General features: G+C 44.1%; 1 protein-coding gene across 1 annotated transcript in view; it reads left to right on the forward strand.

Moving 5' to 3' along the window:
* The first annotated feature begins 5,651 nt into the window (after positions 1-5,651).
* Positions 5,652-22,257, forward strand: part of LOC146856278 (dehydrogenase/reductase SDR family member 4-like) — a 268,293-nt gene continuing 251,687 nt past the window's right edge. Inside the window, exon 1 of the mRNA XM_085654373.1 lies at positions 5,652-5,937. The gene's annotated coding sequence lies outside the window, so the exon portion shown is untranslated. The remainder of the gene's footprint in view (positions 5,938-22,257) is intronic.

Genomic DNA, 22,257 nt, shown 5'->3' on the forward strand with positions numbered 1-22,257 from the left:
ATGTGTTTATTTTAGAAAAAAATCATTTACTTCTGGCACACAACACATTACTGTACATAGCCAACGGAGGGTACTACAGCCAGAGTACAATTATTGGGGTACAATCACTGCGGCCTGGGGAAGAGCCTAGGTTACTGCTCGAGGAGGTGTATAGTAATGAGCAGTAACACAGTGCAAGTCAGGGTAAGTTTCCTCCTAGGTAGTGTTCTCAAGCGCCCCCCCCCCTGGGCCCCCCTCAAACGTTTGCAGTTCCGTCAGTCCCAACCATGAAGATTCTTCCCTCCCCCTGTCGAGGGTCTCATCCATTCACTGTGGTTTTCTCTTGCTCTTTTGTTGGCAGCCTTGGACCGCATGTGTTGGCGGGCGGTGGGCAGCACTGCTCTAGGTGCTGTGCCTCCTCACACAGCCCACCAAGTGGGGCAGTGCCGACTCGCCCTCAGCCCAACCAGCATTGCCACAGTTTAGGCCTGTGTTTTTTGACAGACAGCGCATCAGCACCGGTCACGCAGTTATGCTTCGGCCACGCTGCTGGCTGTCCCATTAATCTTTCCTGGTGGAGCTGCGTTGGGCCCCAGAGGGGATTGGGAACTGCTCAGCACTTCCAGCCTAATGAAACACCTCTACTGCCACCAGTTCGTACACGCTCACAGCCTCTCCGGCAGTAAAACCCACAAGGGGTGGTTTGGTATTTCATGGGTGCCCCTTCTGAGGCAGCTGCGGGTACACTTAGGATCTAAGGCCCCATCCTACAGTTGGTGAAGTCTGTGCTTCTTCAAGTCAGGGTAGAGAGTTGTTGCCTGCGCTCCTTGCAGACTCCCTCCTCTGGGCAGTGTCTTCTGCATGCCAGGGAACTGTCAGTGCCCCTCCTAAGCAGTCAATCATCTCTTTTTTAATCCAGCCCAAGGCAGCTCCTCCTGGCAGGCTCCAGGTTTCCGACGCCAGATCTGGTGAAGGGGCGTTGGTGATCCTAACTCCAAAGCAGGAGCTCAAAAGAGTTTCATGTCCGCCACTGCTGTCGATCCCTGGAACCTGTTAGGTAAATCTTGGCACACTGGTGGTAGTTTCTGTCCCATACTTCTATTCAGTTCTCAGACAGAGTTTGTGTATTCTGCAAGTAAGCCTCCCTAGCTGGTTTAAGGCAGTTTCGAAATCTTGCATATTCCTCCCAGAGAATCCAGCCATGGTCTACGCCTTGCAGTGTGAGAAGGAAGGTGGTGTGGAGTTGGTAGTTTCATGTCAGCGGACTACCAAAAAAGGCACAAAAGGAGAAGGTTGCCTGCTTAACCACCATGTAACTTGATGTAGGTAGCACTTTTGGAAGAGAATGGTGTAAAAAGGGAGTAAGGGCTTTCCCTGTGCTGCAAAGGGACATTCTGCATCCTATGCTCCACACCCTCTAGTTTGCACCACTTCAAAAGGACCTCAAAAGTTTTAGGGAGAAGTCTTGCAAGTCACATTGCTGTGCTTGGCTCTCTACAAACTTCTATGTTCAGTTCTGTCTAAATAGATTCATTTGTGGTCACTGCTAAAGGCCACATACAAACTCCAAGCACAGCCTATTATGCACATGGTTCACACACACATTTTTCATCCAACTCCTACATAGATGGAGCGCACGACCTGGTTGCAGAGGACAGGCAGACCAATTTAAAAGCACTGAGGAGGCTGCTAGGCACGTCTCTCTGTCAGACAACATGTGCATAAGCCTATCCCTCCGCTTCAATCGATTGCTCATGGCACTGTTTACAGCTTGTTGAGCTAATAGTAGTGATGCACCTCAAAGCCCGGCTGTGGTTTGCGTTTTGTGTAGGGGTGGGCGGAATTTGCAAAATCCACTTTCGCAAATTATCGCGAAAATGTTACAAATTATCGCAAACACGCGGAAATATCACGAAGATGCGGAAGTTTTTTTCCCGCATGTTCGCGAGATTTTCTGCATGGTTGCGGCTCGCCAACTTACCCATGTGGTTGCTCGCGGGCGCGACCATCTTGTTTTCAGTTGTCTCGCGGTGCATGATCGCGAGAAGAAAGACGTGATCGCGTGACGCATGACGTCACTGCGGGCGCGAACTGTCGCGAGACAGCGCAAATGGCTAAAAACAATCCAACATCTCATGGAGAACGCGACCGGATCAAGAAAACTTGTCGGCGAACGCAGGGATTCAGGTAAGGCGATCGCGCACGCGAGAGAATGTATTATTTTACAGCGCGAGCAAGAAACAATTTATCGCAAAGCTGCGGAATGCGGAAATTTTGACATTTTGGCGCTCTCCGCGGAACGCGAAAATGTCAAATTATCGCAATTTCCGCGAACGGAACGAAATTTCCGCCCAGGCCTATCACTTGAAGCCCACAGCGCACATGCATGATTGTTATATGTGTGCTGAGAGAAAAACAGTCAAAGACCTACAGAACTCTCTATGGGGAACTCAAGGGGTGGGGGGGGGGGGTGCCACGCTCATCAGAGCTTTCCAGTGGACTTTTTCTGTCCCACGACTCTGTGAATGACATTCAGTGGATGTGGACGTAGCCTCAGGAGTAATTTGTTCATGTCACTCAAGGTAATGTATATGATTTACAACAGATTCGCAATTTACGCATAGGTGTAGAAGTGACTTCCACATTGATTAAGTTGTTTATGTTTCCCTGAGATTTTCTGAAGAAACAGCAGAAAGTCTTCCAGTATGGCAGATATAGGCTGTATGGACACTCTTGTCATCGTTTTATGGCCAATAAGAGACAGTTGGAGGCATCTGTTTTGTTTTGATTTGGTCTTGGAGAAACTTTAATTTTTGAAGGTGAAATTTATGTAATTACCGAATTTTATGTAATACGAAATCCACAAAATTACTTGAATTTCACATTATGCCATTTTGCATGATTTTTGCACGAGAGATTCCTTCACACAAAAAAATATCTTGCCAAGAGAATTGTTTTCACAAACCACTATCCGGTATCATGACAGACTTTTTGTTTTGCCCAAAGTGCTTGCTCGAGTGAAAAGCCATTGGAGATACCGAAAAAACACGTTTCATTCATAAAGGATAATGTTGTTAAATTCTTGTGGAATAATGCGAAATTTCATTGGAAAAATGTACGCACTTTCACCCACCCTTAGTTCTGAGTACCAATGGCCGGGCGAAGTTGCTTCTTTTTCACTCGAATCCTCCGATGTGTTTTCAGATTGTGCTTATGTGGCGCAGACCTGGTATAATCAGTACCTCGGTGAAACTGACACAGCTTGTCCAGTGCTCCACCTCAAGTGTGCCCCCCAGCACTGCCAAGTATCACGCATCAGGGGTTAAACTAACACAAATTACTCATTAGTCCCGCATTACAGCATTGGCACCTTCATGTCACACACTAAAGCTCTCATCTCAGTTCAGCTGTTCGTGCTTCACCCGCATTTGTACAATTATTATTTTCATTAAGTACGCTCGAGATGCGGCCTGTCAACAGTCTGCATTTCCCTGTTGGTGGTTAGGATTGTCAGAGTGTTGGACAATGTATCATTTGGCTCCGGACGTCCCCCTTTGAATTTCTCTGTTTCTTCTGATTGGCTCACGGCACTGTGTGACTAAGGGTTGTGTGCCTTGTTGTTGCTTCGCAAAGAGTCAGGTATGGTGTTGTATTCGCGCGGGCAGTTTGAATCTCCAAGAGTGAGTCCTGACATAAGACAGAAGAGTTTGAAGAGCTGGGATTGGAAGCTGTGAATATATATGTGGGGAGATTGGCAATAAGCCACATACATTATTTCTGTGTGGAATGGGACTCTGGTGCGTGTCAGATATGATCTGTCTCTCCAGCCATCACTTGCCACTAATATGGAGCAAGCTTCCTGTATCTTCAACAGGCTCCATGCCCTTTGTCTAGAGTTGACTGCCCTTTCTGCTGATGATCGATGCAACGAAGAAGAAGCCGTAAGAGAGTGTCAGCCACTCTCATCTAGGGACTTATTTATGAGAGCCCTGCGCCACGTTTGCATCACGTAAAGTGGTACAAGTGTGATACAGGGCTTACAACCATCCTGTTTGACCTCATAAATCATGAGTAAGGCAACGCAGTGCAAATCTCTGCATCACTTTACTCTGCACCTAGGAGGCATTCCATGAGCGCTGCAGTGGGTTTTCCCATGCATCACCCATGGAATTTGATGCTGCCCCAGATTTACAAAGTGATGTAAACCAGGGAAAGCATCAAATCTGTACGCCTTCTCAGATGAGGCACAACAAAGAGAAATATCTTAATTTCTTGTGTTTCCTCTTTCCATGTATGCTGCATTGTGCAGCACACATGGAAAGAGGAATCTGCCTCATAGGGTTGTTTTTGTGAAGGAAGGTGCTCCTTTCTGCACAAAAATCATCCTTCCTGCAACAGAGGCAGCCTTGCACCATGATGTAAGGGTGCCTACGTTGGCACTAGGCTGCCAAAACGGTGCCAACGCAGGCAGAAAGGACAGGAAAGCACCTCATTGCTTAAAGTCGGTGCATTCCTGCCCTTTCACTTTGGCATAGGGCAGTGCAGCATTTTGCCTTGCTGCGCTGCCCTATGCAAAATGCCATAAATGAGACCCCTGGTTTGAGACTTTGTCGCCTGTGCTCAGTATCAGCACATTGCTCTGAGTGCAGGGGCGGCACCTCCGCTTAGTGGAGGAGTGTCGCCCCACTGCTCTGAGAGCAGTAGAAAAAGGAAAAAATGAAATGATAATAACATCATTATTATCATTGTATTTTTCCTAGCTACCGGACTAGGTTACGGTGGGGCTGTTTCACAGGGGGAGGAGTGGTGGGCACTTAAGTACGCATGACGGTTTGGCCGGCCCTCTTGGGCCAGGCATACCATCATGCACACTTTGCATGTTCTCTACCAGGCCCTAATGCACAGGCTGGTGGGGAACATGCACAGGCTCCCACTGCCTGTCGACGTGCCGTACCATGGCGCTCAGACCAATCAGGACGCTCCTGTCATGGTGACAGCAGCGATGTGATTGGCTTAGGCAAGCATGTGTGCTTCACGGACTTTTTAGGAAGCAAGCAATGACGGAGGAGAGACGACATTGGTGGCGTGCAACAAAGAGGTAAGTGTTTTTAGTTTATTTTGTTTTATCAACCACCCTCCCCTCCCCCCCACCCCAATCCCTGCCAGCTGCCACTGAGGCCTCCTGACAGGTTGCACGAAACAAAAATTTGAGCAGTCTCCATTTTTGCATCATAATTCATGCACATCTCTTCTAAACTGAAGAGCATTTCAAGCTGGGGTCTCACTAGGGCCACTGCTTACATTGCTGCTTCATTCAACCGGCAATGAAGTGTCACTCAAAGTATCACAAAAAATGCATAGAAATGTCATCAGACATAAGCCCACGAAGACTTGGAAATGTCAGACATAAGCAAACAGCTATGCTAACCTAACCTAAGGTCGAAGCATTTCAGTGAGGCACGAGAGTCTCTGGGGCTGCCCGGGGCACCCGCATTTTATATTACGCCACTGCAAGGCATGAAGCAACATCAAAGCGATGAATCACATGCGCATCCTCCCAGCCTGCGAGCAGGCGTCAAACCGGTTCCTTTCACCACAAATCATGATTTATTACACAAGCCAGGGGGTTGTGTAAAGAATTGCTATTAAACGTGAACATAAAATGTGGCTTCATTGGAGGCATCCGCAGTGAATAAGAACAGATGTGGAGCGCACACAGTACATCCTGATAGTCTCTCGGGATTTCAACCTTTGAAGACCCCTCCCTGCTTGAGCCAAAGAGCGTGTTGTCGAACCAGTGGGCCGGAGTCGTGGAGAAAAGGAAACCGGACTGAAAACATAGAAGAAAAAAAGCAAAACGCACCCAAACAGACCACTTTCACCTGTGAAGCACAACGGAACCAGTCCAACAACCAGAACACGGTGACGAAATTAGGAATACGGCTGAGAGTGTCTGAGGTAAATTGGGTAGAGACAGTAAAGAAGTCTCCGGGCACAACGTCCCATGGCCGGCCCTATTGGGGGTGTTCAGTGGTTGAAGTGGGGAAAAAACCGTAGGGGAACTGTGGGAGGAGAATCAGAGGGCGGGAATAACCTGAGGATTGGGTCAGTGGGCGGAGTCAGAGGTGTGGCCAGGAAGAGCACAACATCCCAATTTTTAGTAATTCTTTGCATTCAACTGGCCAGTTAAAGCGTATTATGTTATTTAATGCAACCAATGGATACACATGTTTATGTAAGGTTTAATATGATTTATTGACATTAAAATACATTCGCAAAGTGGGATATGTTCCCATTCACAGAATGTCCCAAATAGGCTTAAAAGTGGAAGCACAAGCCATTTGTCTCTGAGCCATGCAATTCCTGTCATCAGCTCAAACATGAATGGCAAAATATCCTAGTTTGCAAATATTTCCACATAGTTATGGCTCTACCATAATTGCCACATAATTATTTATCTGCTGCATAATCTGACGATTTTAACGCAAAAATTGTAGCTCAAATGGATCAAAAGTTACTTAAACATGTGATGTTTTGCTGCAAAGTGGAGGGCCCTTGCGAAGGTTGAATGGTCACCTTTCTCACTGCTGAATTTGTATGTTACACTGGTACAATGAGGTAACATCTTTGCAGAGACAGCATGTGTGAACATGTAACAATAATAAAGTATCAGAAAATGTACCACCTTACGCTACAGCCTATTTTTCCTGCATAATTTAGTCAACACTGCGACAAAGTGCTGTCCTCCATTGCTGCATAATTCCAGTGGCCCGAAGCAAGTAGCACATGTTAAAAGTGCTTGTGCATGAAGAAGAGAGACAGTAAAGTTTGCAAACTTATTTTGGTGTGCATGCAAATCCTTCATTGCCGATCCCTGGTGAGTTGCACTGCTATTGCTGAAACAAGGCCAATGGAGGTACCAATGGAAAAAGCAAACACTTATAGGGAATGCAAGATTGAGTAAAGCATGTGAAGTGTAAGCACAAGCAACACGGTTACTTACCTTAAAGCTTTTACACTCCTTATTCAGAAATCAATGAGTGTTTTTGCCTGAATCGTTAAGGCCCTGACTACAGGGACCGGAAAGTAACCGTTTCAATGTCCACTGCTTATATCATTACAAAATGTAAGCAGTATGATTTAAAAAGACCACATCGCTGAACACAGAGCACTGGTACACATTTTATAAACTAAAATAAGGAAAACAGCTGATAAGGATAACATTACAAGTTTTCCTCTCCATGCATCAACCAGGTATTGTAGTACCTCTAGGAATGGTCCACTTATCCTCCTAGGGAAAACAACGTTGTTCAAAGAAAGGTGAGAAAACGAATGTAGTGCTCCACTGGCAAACCCTGCAAAGTGGCACTAATATGTTTGGATGTGAATGAAACCAATCTTGTCACTTTGCGACCACTCTGTTTTGCTTTATTTAGTTTTTTTTCGTATTTTGAAACTTCTGTTTTTCTCGGTCCCAAGCCTGCACTTTGGAATAGAAAAATGTCAGAAAAAGAGGACATTTCCAGGAAAAGTTCTTCTTTCTTTTTTTGGAACCATTTCACAGGGCAACGGAGGAAGGAAAGGAGAGAAAAGAGAGGGTAAGAGTTGTTTGTTGAAGTCACGGTTTTTACCAAGTGAGGATGAACAGGACTGAGACAGAATGACAGGGAAGAAGAGGAAGAGGAAGAAAGAGAGAGTGGGGGCAGGTGCCAGCCACAGAGGAGGAGATGTGGACACTGCCCTTGCCTTCTCTGTGTAGGAAGGAAAAGACAGAGTCCTTTTCCTTCACTGCCCACCTCACCCTTCAAGAATGGCTGAGCCATATCTATGGGCCTTGGCCGGTTCTGCCTTCCTGGGATACATTTTTAAAATAAAAAAGTAGGGGAATTGTCATTAGAAATTGTCTTTGTATACTTACCACATTTTGGTGGCACGTTTGAGCACCCCCTGACCCATCTTGGAGTGTAGCGGTGCACTGAATTCCTACAGCCCATTTGTTTCTTTGGGGTTTCTATCTCCACCGCCTGCGAATCCAGTTGACACTAGGTCTGAAGATATTCAGGACTTCGCAGATCTGAAGCCTCCATCATGCACGTGCATCTTTCGTATTGGCTTAAAATTATGGATAATATCAACCTTGGAGCTACTTTGGTCCATAGGCAAATACTGTGCAATACTATCTTTCTTACCTGTATTGTGTGCTCATTTATAGTCAAGAGAGGACCTTGGACTGGTCCTTCTCAGATGAAGTATGGACAAGGAACAATTCCATAGTGGGTGCAAACATGAGTAATCAGTGTTCTAGCTATGTTGTACTGAAGCGTCTATGAAATGGCTAGAAAGGAAGGAATATTTTTTAAATTATGTCTGACATTGACAAAGGAAATTTAATGTAAGTGGACCAATGAGATAATTAGCTAATTGGACTCCTTGGTTTTCCAGGGGATTCAAGTTCATATCAGATACTAAAGGAGCTGCTGCTGGTGATGCTATTGGATTTAAATGCATCCTTGAGGGTTTTGAAAATTATTTTGCTCCTTAAGTGTGCATTGACTCAGTTGGTATATGTTTCTTCAGAGACAACGTGAGAAGCAGGAGTCAATTGATTACGATGTCATTGCACTAAGGAAACTAGCCATCATTTGGAGATTTGTATCCTTGGAACAACAACACATTAGATCCTAAGGGCCATAATTATGACCCGGCTTGCAGTGCTCTTGCACCACGCACCATGGTAGAAGAGCAACGCAAACCATAAGTCACATTTTTGAAGCCACACAAGGCCACTTTGTGTGGCGTTAAGTGGCTCAATAAATCTGGAGTAACTCAATGCAGTGCAAATTGCTTTGTTGCATTACTCTGACCTGGGTAGGCATTCCATGGGCATTGCGTGGGTGTTCTCATGCAATTCCCATGGTTTTTTACACATTCCCAAATTTACAGGACCTTGTAAACCTGGGAATGCACCAAACAGACACGCCTCCCCAGGAGAGGCGTAACAAGGAGAAAAATCTTTATTTCTCCTCATTACTTCCTCTTTCTATGTGCACTGCATTCTGCAGCACACATAGATGGAGTAATCTCAGTTGGCCTGGCGGAGGACTTAACGTCCACTAGGCCAAGACTCCTCCGCCCACCAAATTTAGAAAAGACTGCCCTCACCCATGATGAGGGGAGCATTTTAGCAGTTTAATTTTAGAAGTTTTCACTGGCCCTTACCACAAGGGTTTTGCCTATCTAAATTAGATAGGCAGTATTAGAGGTCTGCCTCCGCTGGCCCTTACTCTGCAGGGACGTCAGTGGGGTTATTCACAGCAGAGATGGAGTAGTCTCCACCATAATTAAACCTAAGGTCCACCCGCATCTAATTTCGACGGGTGGACCATTATCATGGCGGTATGTATACTCCATGGCTGCTGCGATGGAGTATAGATACCACCAAGACATAAATCAGGCCCTAAGTCTTATTAGCAGTTTGCATGTTGGAATTCTTTCTAAAGGTTTACATTAAAGTAAAGGGACAAACAAGTCCCAGCATGAAGTCACCATGCCTGGCTTTTCTGACCTTTGTGACATAGGGGCCTGTAGGCAGTTATGCATTTATCACTATCTAGAAAACATACGCTGAATCCCATGGTGTCTCAAGTCAAAAAGTTAGTCTTGTACTAGCCTAATATGTAAGGGATTTTAATCAACCAAGCAACACTGGCATGTTCCTCATTATCAAGGTGACATAATGACTCCATGCCACCAAGAACGCAGTGGTCCAGTCCTGGGTTTTTATTTCACTACATAATGCTTTTTTGTAGTTTTAGTCTTGATTCCCAATAATGACTGCAATTGGACTATCAAATCTGCACTGTTCTTAATCCTGAGCAGTGTCTCCTCTCTGCAACACTATCGTCTGTAAAAGGGACTCATTCAAATTCAGATTATGTTTATCCAAATGATAGCTTACGTTCAAGCTTCTCCTGAAGCAATTATGCATGCAAAGTTGGAATAAATCTTTCATGGATTGTTTTATTCATTTCAGTAGCTTTAATTTAATCAAATATCGTGACATCACACATTGATTCAGTCCTAATGCATTTCAGATCTCGTTGGGCCCTTCATTGGAGGATAATTTCTGGAAAAAATCACCAAATAAATTGAACCATCATTGGTACAAACAAAAACACAAATAGAAAGCAAATATTATACAATATTATACAAAACTAAGGGCCAGATGTACGATGCTTGAATTTTGAGACTCGCAAATTACGTCACTTTGCTACTTGCAATTTGCGACTCGTAAAATGCAATGTACAACAGTGTCTCAGACACCCTTCTAAGGGTACAAGAATCAAGGTATGTACCACTGCACCCTGAGGTTGTAATCAAAGGAGCAGTTGCTAGGATGAATGAAAAAAGCAGATTGCAATTATTGACAGAAAAAAAGGCAAGACAAGGCTCATCGAGAATGGTCTTTGTCTGAAAATACTCCACTAGAAACGCTAAGATCAAAATAATCATTCTAAATCACTGGTCAATATTACTGACTGAATCTGATTTTCTTGGAGTATTTGAGCAATCACCATTGTTCGCTTATGAGAGATACAAAAACTTGAAGCAGTTACTTGATTCCAAAGCCAAAGATGAATCTAAACATGGTACATATGTCAAATATAAAGGTACCTTTCCTTGTTTAAATTGCAGAAAGTGTAATAATATAATTAAAGACACTGAGATTACCCACCGTTCTAAAGGTACAAGGATCAAGGTACGTACCACTGCAAAGGTTATTTCAAAAACATAATTTACTTTTAGATTTGGCATTTTTTTGGCATGGTTTCTCCTGTCTTTTTGCTTCTGTCCTCCTGTTTTTGACTGTGTTCTGCATTTCGTTTTTGCCAGTTTTAGGACTCTGGGCACTTCATCACTACTGACCAGTGCTAAAGTGCAAGTGCTACCTGTGTAAACTGTCATTGTAATTGGTTTCCCCATGATTGGCATATTTGATTTACTCTTAAGTCCCTAGTACAGTGCACTGTGCGTGCCCAGGGCCTATAAATCAAATGCTACTAGTGGGCCTGCAGCACTGATTGTGCCACCCACATAAGTAGCATTGCAAACATGTCTCAGACCTGCCCCTGCAGTGTCTGTGTGTGCATTTGTAACCTGCCATTTTGACCCCGCAAGTACCCATACCTTCCCTTTTAGCACATGTAAGGCACCCTTAAGATAGGGCCAGAGTAGACCCATGGGCAGGATGCATTGTATTGAAAAGGAAGGACATGTACTGCTGTGTTTCTACATATCCTGGTAGTGAAACACTGCTATTTTCGTTTTTCACTACAGTAAAGCCTATCTCTCCCATAGGTTAGCATTGGAGCTGCCTTGTAACATCTTACATGTGTATCTTCTAATTGGGAGCTGATAGAAAATTGGAGTTTGGGGTCTCTGAACTCACAATTCAAAAATATACTATTACAATATGACTGTTTGCTATTGACACTTTCGAGAAACAAGTTTACAAAATCAACAATTCTATTATCCAAAGGGAGTGAAATAGTCTTAAACACCAAAGGTAAATGTCAGTATCCACCATGGATACTAACCACTAACTACCTATTTCCCCAGGACTCAAAGAAAAACTCTTGCATTCTACATCTATTATATGAAGATACTGGGGGAGCTTAGCAACAGGCTCAAATCAGGTAGTGAGTGCTGTATTACAAACCTTGACAGGGCCACAAACAAGACGGGCAAGTCAGTGTGGCGGGCAGACAGCAGCCCTAGCTGTAGTCCAGTGGCTATATTCTAGCCATGGAACTAATATATTTGACATCTAATCTTGTCTTTATCACTTCACCTAAACATGATGTTAACAAACTTTATTCTAAAGCTGGACATGGCCCAGAAAACGGTGTCATTACCCTGGATGGTAGTTCCTTGGCCTTGTCATCAGAATCACTGGCACCCCAGTTATGGTCTACTGGTCTAGTTGGAAACAGTTGAGGTATGAGACATGGTTTCTAACCCTGCTCTCACTAATAAACCAAATTGTGCTCTCTTGGGCAATCGCTTTTAGAACATATTCCTCTTTTCCCTTTTTGGGAAGATTGGGAGTATTTAGAGTCAATGTAAATGTTGACAGTATGCGCGGTAAAAAAAGAAACTGGACTAAATACTACCTAAGGGAGGATGAATTGGGACCGGTCATATTGTTAAATTATCAAAATTCCAATATGTTGGTAAATTTATAGTTTTTCAAGCAAATACTTAACAAACTGTTTGACCCAGAGCAAATCATATTATCCCCGCTCCTCTGTCCACTAATCTGAAAATATATGAGTACTTTGAAACAGGATTAACTGAAAAGATAAACACCAAAGGCATATTCCCAGTATAGGCACCAGCATTGCTTTCATTCACATATTCAGGATTTTTCAACTGGTTCGATTTGCTGCATTGTTGCTGTATGCATGCCTGAAGTTGCATTGTGTCCTGGGCTGCAGCTTCTCGTTTTAAGCCACAGGCATCTTTTGTACAGCTCATAAATGTCTGAAAAAGTAAAACGTGATGTCCCACAAGGTGCCTGTGCAAGAAACAGACAAGAGCCATGATTGCATGGCAAACCTTCAAAATGCAGGGCTGTTCATCACCCTAGTGGAACTCCACAGCTCATAGGAAGTTGGAGATGCTAAAAAGACTGGAGGGTTGTTATGGGCCACCACTATATGACTGTGAGTGACAAGACAGGTTTCTTGTCCAATTTTATATTTATTGGCAAACCACTTATATCTGTGATTTATATGTTATGGACCATTGATTAACCAGGTATTGTGTGCTACTGTTTACTGTATATTTCCAATTAAATCTGCTCTGTGCTTTATCTTTATTTTACTTCTGCCATTCTGTTGTTTTGGTGTGTGTGATATTTCTTGTTGTGCTTGCTGATACATTTGCAGTGAATTTGGCTTTGTCAATGAGGTATTTTCTCTGCTTGATGCAAAGTTTTCTCAGGCTATTGCTGATCTCAAGGAATGAGCATGTTACCTGTCTAAAAGATTTATTAGCAACTCACAAATCCCCTCCAGCAAGCATAAGAAACCAAAATCAAACACTAACAGTTCATTTAGCATGTTACCGCCGGTACATATCACAAGATGTCTCAGTCTCCGGTGTGCAATGGAAAATCAGTCATGGCCCGAAGCACAAACGCTCAGACAGCAAACAGTGTGGCAAGTACATGCCCTTGGGAGAGTGAGTCTGGTGGTTCAGCGCACTGATGCATTCACTTCATAGATCGGTGTTTAAATCTAAGGTCACAGGGTTGAATCCTAGCAGGCCCATTCAAGACTTTCATCTTTCAAAAGCTAATAAAATTAAAACCATTGGTTTGGGTAACAATAAGCATCTATTACTTGTCTATAGCATCACCAGACCTCCTTTAGACTGATTTTTGAGCTCTATGAAAATAAATTATATTTACGTTATGCAAATACCAACAGCATAACAACAGACCACTGGCATCTTTTTCACAATTTTGTAAGAGTTAGCCTTACTACAAATTTAAACAAGGCTATCAGATCTCTCCATATCACAAAGAAGGCAGTGTTTCAGTCCTGAACTTTTTTTAAACCACATCCTTGTGTGCCAGTTCAGTTGAATCATCCGAAGTGAAACAGAACTACATCGTCCGGAAAACATTAGATTGTCCAATGAAAACCCAAAACTGCCTCACCAAACTCCTAGTGACAGGGAGTCATCTGCTAACAATGTTCTGAAATCAGTTGTATTTAGTGGCCTTATTGCCCAACTAATGTTTTCCAGATAAAAAAGCAACTGAGACCTTTAGCATCAGTTTGGTCTTAATGCCGTTTTGGGCAGAAACCTAAGTCTCTGTCAAAGCAATATTACAAGTCTTTAAGATACTATGGTCCCGATTGCAGTGCACATCGTCTAGGAATGGAAACCGATCGACTAGTAGTCAGCAGTTCCAGCCGATAAATTAGGATGCGATCGCCCATGAGGTGGTCAGAAGCATCCATTTTTCCATTGCGGCTTGTGCTGTGGGCATAAAGGGCTGCAGCACAAGCCACATTTCGTAAACATGTCTTTGCCCAAAGAATCCTAAAACACTCTTAGGAATTCTCCAACGCTTGCTTGATCTAAAAAGCTGCCAAACTTGAATCCTGCTTTCATATATAGGCAAGCAGTAAGTATCAATTTGCAACTCAAAATCAAAATTGGTGAACACAAAAACAAAAACTGAACTTTGCTGCTTTAACTTACTGACTGAAAAAGAATATATTGGCCTAATCCAAGGCATACATTTGTCAGCTGTCCAGAAGATGTTTCAATCACTTCAAAAACCATATAACTACAATCTCCTGCTGCCTTCCCAGTGAGAGGGATAATCATCTCCTCTCTATTAAACAACAAATGTCCATGTGAATTGAAAACAACCTTTGTTAAACCTATACAAATGAGACAGGGACAATAACAGGCCAACCCAGAATATTTCAGAGCAATATCAAATGGACCCTTCTTTAGGTAAACTCATCAAAAAATAACACAGCTGCCTACCAGATGGACAATGAGGTTAGTAGAACCAGAAAGAAGCACTGAATCAGCAGTAACGTCTGTCAAGGATCACTTTAAGAATGTATTAGACATCAATGGGATGATTGATTGATGTCGACTTGACTCATCATCAGCATTTAACAACCAAATACTAGTCCAAAGACTTTAAAACACAGATATCCAGGTCACTGTGCTGAAAAGGGTCAAATCCTACCTGACAGGTAGATCCTAACTTGTGTGTCTACCACTGCTCAAGTCCTCACCCCCCACTATACACGCAGGAGCCCCTCACCGGTCAACAATTGCACCCTTTCCTTTTAATGTCTATCCGCTCTTCCTGACCTGAAATTATTCCATCTGCCTTACTACAAGTATACTATTGGTACTCAGGAGTATCTTAAAACTGGTACATCCTTCTGATGTAAAGACTTATAGACTCAGTATAGACTCAGCCAATGTCTAATGATCGTCGAACAATGGACGTAAAACAGCCACCTCAAGATTAACTCCTCTGCAACGGATTCCTCACAATCAGATCCTAGGAAAATGATAACCCTACATCCTTCTAGCCTCGAAAAATGGGACAGGAACAACAACAAATGAACTAAAAATATTGAAGTGATCATGGACTCAAATCTCGTGCATGAATCGCATATCAACAAAATGAGAAGAACCCGATTCAATCTGATGGGACAACTTTGACATGTTTCCCTGTGCATGCCTTGAACACAGAATAAAGACATCTCTGGCCCTAATGATATTCTGTCTGGACTAGGGAAATAGGCGCTACATTGGAGTCCCAAAAAACGAAACATGAAACAGAATGCAGCAGCCAGACACGTTCTATACTGAAACAGATGGGACACATTACTCCTACTTGCACAGCACTTCACTGCCAGTAACAAGTAGAATATCCTTCAAAGCATGTTGCATTGCACACCTATTGCTCCATGGGATGAGACAAAACTTCTTACTATTTAAACTCAGGTCATACAACCGTACAAGAACAGTTCAGAGGTGAGAGTTGTTGAGGTGAGAACCCGGGGAGCTCCCCCTGTTTTGGGCACAGCTCATCATTGACACAAATCCCAGTGAGTGTTGGGAGATGTACCCGCAGATGGCCGCCTGACGTTCCACTTCAGAGCGCCTGTCCCCACTTGCAAAACAGCTATATAGGAGCTGGGAGGTCGCTGCCTTCAGCAATCCCCAGTGCCCCTGTGATCTGTCGTGGGAAGAGAGCTGGGTGGCCATTCTGTGGCAGTGTGAGCCCTCAGCTGCCCACCATTGGCCAACCGCTGCATGTCTGCAGATGGCGTCTGGTCCTGCTGTCCTGTACAACCCATCCTCTTGCCGGGGAAGATGGGATTCCAAGCTGGGACCGAGCTGCTGGGGTGCTCTGACACTGCCTCTCTGCTCTCCTGCACGTCTGTGATCTCCCAGGGTGGGGGATGGCTGAGAGCAGCCAATTTTCAAGAGAATGAGGCAGCCATGATGTCCCCACCCCTGCACTCCTCAGCTACCAACATCCTGTGGCACTGAACTGGCCCCAGTGCCATAAAACATTCTCAGGTTCCCAGGTGCATAGAGGCAACTGGGACAACAAGCGTAGAGGACATCTGGCCAACACTAGCTCGGGGATCCCTCCAGGCCCAAGATCACCGCCTGTGAGTGCAACAACACCCTGAACACCTAGCTGGAAGCAAGAAGCCCAGCAATGGCGAGAAGATCATGCTGTGTAAATATTTAATATATATTTTTTCAACCATAAATCACTTCAACGTTTCTTAAAATGTAACCTTGAGTGAATTTACAACTTGTATATATGTAACTCTAACCACTAGTATCTGTAGTAGACTTATGTATTTACTACCATTCCTTTGTGAATTTAGAGTTTATCTGTTTGTATCTTTTATGTAATTCATGTACTCTGAGGTACTTATGTAATGCAACTGGTTCTATTGTAAAGTGCTCTGACACCTTGGGGTAAAGCTTGAGCTATATAAAAATGCATACATATATTAATAAAGAAGAAACCTTACATCAAATACAGTCCCGTGCCTAATACTCCCTCCTTAAGAATAAACATGCATAGGTAGAAGCTCATCTTCATTACGGACATGCAGTCCTTTCTGCCATCCATTCACTACAGTTGTAGCAAGTACTCACCCACCACCTGGAAAATCCTTTGGGCCCTGACATTGGTAGGAAAGCACTTTGGAAAGGATACAATTAAATACAATATTATCCCTATTCCGCAGGGGCCAATAAATGATCAACTCATGATCCCTGGTCCCACTGCAACCTAATATCATTAATTCTATTTGGAAGCCACGTCTGCATAATACCATATGCAGTATGCCAAATGCACAACAACAGAGGGACTATGACTACTCACAATGGAAGCCTGAGTCATATTAGGAAACTGCCACAACAGCAAATTATAGTATTCAGCTGGAGTTGAGTTCAGAGCTACTGCCTTATGTATGAATTGTGTCTGAAGCTTGTAAAATGTATTTTTGGGTGACTTGTGAAGCCAGTGCTGATAAGTTTTAGAAATATTGCAATGTACATAAGTATTTATGCATATATGAAACCTGTTTTGAAAAGCAAGAGCTTCCTTTTATAGACTGAGTGAGGAATGGGTTGGAGCATGCAGTATCCAGTATGGTGAATAGGTGACATGATGTACCTCGAGCAGCGTCTGACTGTCCTATAGGGCAATCAACAGTGCTTGATGGGTTTGTCTGACAGATCAGTGTGTGGGCCGTTTTTTTAGCAGTGCGTGAGCTGGTTTTATGGTCAAGTGGGCTGTTTTTTCCTGCTGATTTCTCTGATATTACCACAAGCATTGCCTGCAGCAAACACAAATGCATGCAGTCTCCAATACCTTGAAAAATACCCTTATGACTTGTCTTTTAAAGATCAAAACTGGCCTGATTGACTAATGTGGGCTACTTTTTTACGTGTCTGGTTTACTAATGTGGACCACTTTTATTTTTTTGCCAATGCCTGTTTTTTGTCCCAGTCCGACCCTGACCTCGAGGGAATGGAAAAGAGAAGAGAGCATTTGGGGGTGATGAAAAGGAGACATTGGTTCCCATTGTTGTTGAAGGACTGTTGAAATAGTTGGATAATCAGCTTCTCATTTGAAGCTTGTGTGGTGTATCTTGGTAGCAACAATATCCACAGTCCAGCCAAATGGATAACAGCACCAGTAGCAATTAGTAATGACTTTATTTGTTCAATTATTTAAAATAGTTACAAAAAGATGCATCAACGCACATAAAATATTTGGCACTACAAATGTGTACTAGATCAGCATTAAACCCAGAATTAAAATTAATTGGCGTCACAATGGTCTGATCAGAAACTTTACCTTTATGTAAAATAGGAAAGCAATAAAAGAGTAAAAAGGAACCGAGTAGGGCTAGCAGCCTTATTTCGTATTATGCAGTAGTCCATTCTTGGGATGGCTATTGTTCCGCCCAGTAATCCGCTTGCCCAACAATTGTCAAAGCTATCCTAATGCCAGTAAAGCTATAGTCCCTTCACACATTCTCCATGCATTATTACATGAGCTCTATTCATTTAATGCCTTTCCTATTACCAGTGCATCCACTATCCTTTTGCGCCTTTGGCTGTGCTCTGTCATGAGTGCCACTGTTGGACCTGGCCTCTTTTACAGTGTTATTCCCAAACATTTTGCCTTCCTCCTTTTTCTGACCTGTGTTTTGTTACCTTTAGGACTGTGGGCACTTTACCTCTGCTATTCAGTGCTAAAGTGCTTAATTTACTTCTTAGTCTCTTGTACAGTGGTATCCCATATGCCCAGGGCCTGTAAATTGATTGCTACTAGTGCGCCTGCAGCGCTGTTTGCCCCACCCACAGAAGTAGCCTTTCAAACCTGTCTCAGGCCTCTGACACTGCAGGGTCTGTGCGCACAGTTCACGACCAGTCAAGGTGGGTGCAGGTAAGTGCGGTGGAGCAGGGGCGAGGTGGGGCGGGGGAGTGACAGACGAAGGAATAGGCAAAAAAAACCCACAAAACCCACTTACCTTGCCATTGCTGCATTGCTGACTCAGTAATGCCGCGAGCGCAAGGTAAGTGGTTTGATTTATTTGCTTATTTTATTTTGCCTTTTCCGTTGTCTGCCACTCTCCCCCCAGCCCCGCCCCACCACCCCACTGCACTTACCTACACCTGCCGCCACTGTTTACTACCACAGTGACTTGGTATTTAAAGCTACTTGCCAAGCCTGAAACTCTCCTTTTACTACATATAGGTCACCCCTAAGGTAGGCTCTAGGTAGCCTTATGGCCAGGTGCTGTGTAGGTAAAAGGTAGGACCTGTGCCTTTATTGTGTGGTAGTGACAAACAGCCTATTTGGTTTCTCACTGCTGTGAGTACTGCCCCTCACATAGGTTTGCATTGGAAAATCCCTTATATGTTTGTAAGTGGTAATTTGTGTTCTGAAAGGAATAGCGTTGCCATGTTTGGAATAGTGGTGATAAATCCTGCGTTTTGGTTTAGGTGTATTTTTCATTACTATAGCAGGAATGCCACTTTTAGAAAGTGAGCATTCCCATGTGCTTATGACTCTTTGGGCTTTGCAGTCTGACTTTAATCCACATCTAGGGTAGAGTGACAGCTTGGCTTTGTGCATATTTTCCAGACAGCCATCACACAGGAAGGGTTGGGTGTAACAAGGTTGCATCTGCATACTGAATGGTCTTCCTGGGTTGGGAGAGAGGGAGGTGGGGCACACTTACATTTGTATGGGCTGATCCCTGCCCACACACAAAGGGCTGGGTTACCCCCTACTGATGTCTGGAGTCAGGACTGGGATTTAATAGGGGTGTTGTGCACTTCTAAAGTTCTTTTGAAGTTCCCTCCTCATCAAAGAAATTTTCTGTGGGGCTCTAACCCCATGATTTTAGACATTATGTGGACTTGTAACCAGATGCTGCTGGCTCTACAGACTGCATATTGCCAGAAGGAACTGTTATGCTGCCAGGTAGAACTGCCATTGGATTGACTTGCTTGTTGTGCTGACCTGTGGTCTTTGGGGACATCACTTCTTTGTACCGTATGGTGCGTCTGTAGAGCCCCAGAAGGTATACTTCCCAAGTGTAAGGGAGGACAGTGCCTGTGCAGTGTGCTAAATGAGTTGTAACATCCCCCTAATATATAGCCAGTGCAGGATAAGCCGACAGCTTGTGCACCATCCCTACATCCGGAGTTAGGTTGCAAAGACAGACAGCATCAGTCAGCGAAATTATTGGTTTATATTGCTGGGGTTTAGTATGCCTGGTGTAGAACGTAAAATTGGATTAATTTAAAGCAGGCATATCAGGACACTATGGAAGGGTATGTCAGGACACTCTGCCAACCACTGTTAGTAGAGGTGCTGCCAAGATCCGCATCCCCGTGGCCCCTTAGTCATGCAAGAGAGAGTTCAGTGGGCATGCGCAAGGCACCACGAAGCCAACAAGTTTGGTGTCCACCCATGCCCAATATGTGCAAGAACTTGATGCCCAAATGCTGCATGGGCACCTGCTGTATTTCACCCCAAGCTTGAGTCAGTGTGGCTATAAAGCAATTGATGGGGTGGGAGCTCCGTGTCAGCCGTAAGTTCCTCTAAAAGAAGGTGAGAGCCCTCAGTGTACAGGTCCCCTACAGTGTGCAAACCTACCGCTTGCCAGGGCCTTAGTTCTTAGAGGTTGTAGTTGCACACCCCCCTGGCATACTAAGAAGTGGCAGTGCCAGAGCATAGTATGTAGTTGACCGGGTGATAAATAATGTTCTAAAAAAACACTGATACAACACGTGTAAAAGGGGGGATATTCAGTGGCATGGAATAGGGTGAGGATATGCTCCACGTCCCAGAAGGGGAGAAGTCAAGCAGTGTCTGCAAGGTGCTGGCCAGCAAATCAGTGCGACACTCATTGCAATTGTGATGCTAAGTAGTAATGCTCAAAGTTGCAGACATTAAGCCCACCTTTGTCCATGGAATGGCAGAGTTTTCGCAGGGCCACTCTGAAGGCACATGTTGTTCCAAATAAGGTCATCCATCATGCGTTCTAGGGAACGATAAAACAGGCAATGAATAAAGAGTGGAAGGTTGGCGAAATACTATAACAACCTCAGCAGGACCAACATCTTCGTCAGGACCACGCAGCCTGCCACAGAGAGCCGTAGTGTCTGCCAAAAAAACCTCATCAGTAGACACTGTTTTATTAAGTATAACAAGATGACTAGAAGCTAAAAAAAAGATATTATAGGTTGTACTTACAATAAATGAAAGTTAAGAGAGTAAAAAAAAAATACCCTGCAAATAGAAACAAGAATCTGCTTGGGAAAAAAAAAATAACAAAACTCTAATCAGCCACCTACAATGCATGCCATCCATGAAGCATTGCCTCTTGCAAGAGATTTGTCATATAATTTTGGATACGAAATGTCCACTCTTAGAGAATGTAACATATTGCCCAGCTTCACCAATGACTGCCACTGAGTGTGAGACACAATTCCACACCACCGCCAACTATCTCCAGCAAGTTCCTAGACATGGGGGGCCTCATTTATGGGGCCCTACCGGCACTATTGAGCTGCCGGAAGATCCCTTTTTTAGAGTTCTGGTGGTGCAATAGGCCACTGGCATATTCATATGGTCATGTAAAGCCACGTTACATGATTCAGAGCCACGTACAGCACTGAGACGGCTCTTATCGAAGTTGCTGAAGCCATTTGGGAAACTCTGGACTCTGCGGTAGGGCGCCCCTGATTCTGTTGGACCTCTCAGCGGCATTCAACACTGTGCCACATTCTTTGCTGCTGGACCGTCTTCTGGAAATTGGAATTTTGGGGTATGCCTGGAAATGGTTGAAGTCCTTTCAGGAGGGCAGAAGGCAACAATTTTGCCTCCCCCTATTTCTTCCTCCCTCCAGATCGGAGTGTCTCAGGAGTCTACTCTGAGCCCCCTTCTTTTTAATATATGTCACTCCCCTGATACAGATGGCGGAGGAGCTTGGAGCCAAGATCATTGCTTATGCTGATACACCCAGCTGCTATTCACTAGGAAAAAAATGATTCCTCTACCTCTGTAGCTAAAACCTGCCTGAATGCCTTCTTTCAATGGCTCTCCTCAGCACAACTCAAGTGCAACGATGAGCAAACTGAGATCCTCCTTTTTGGGAGCTTCCCCTCTCAGTTCCGGAAATCTTTCTGGCCAGATGAATATCCCATGCCAACCTCTGAGGGCTAACCCACCAAAAACCTAGGGCTATGGATTGACGAGAAGTTGAACTTCTCTACTCAGATCAAGAAGCATACCAGTCAGTGCTTCGGTACACTTAAATCTCTTAGAAAGTTTCTACCTTTCCTCCCTAGGTCAGCAAGGGAAACGGGTACCCGTGCTTTGATATCACCACACATTGATTATGCCAATGCCCTGTATGTGTGCCTGCAGGGCTATCTCTTGAACAGACTGCAGGTAGTTCAGAATGCTGCTGCCAGGACACTTCTTCATATCCCTATAAAGACCAGCATGAGACAACACTTGTGCGCTCTCCACTGACTACCTGTGACGAAAAGAGTTAAGTTTAAATCCCTTGTCCTGGCACACTCAGCTCTATACGGACACGGTTCTGCCTATCTGAGAAAGCGCTTCAGGTTTTATGTTCCTTCTAGACAGCTGTGTTCGGCATCGCA

This window comes from Triturus cristatus, chromosome 4_1 (assembly GCF_964204655.1).
Source record: "Triturus cristatus chromosome 4_1, aTriCri1.1, whole genome shotgun sequence".
Taxonomy (NCBI): Eukaryota; Metazoa; Chordata; class Amphibia; order Caudata; family Salamandridae; genus Triturus; species Triturus cristatus.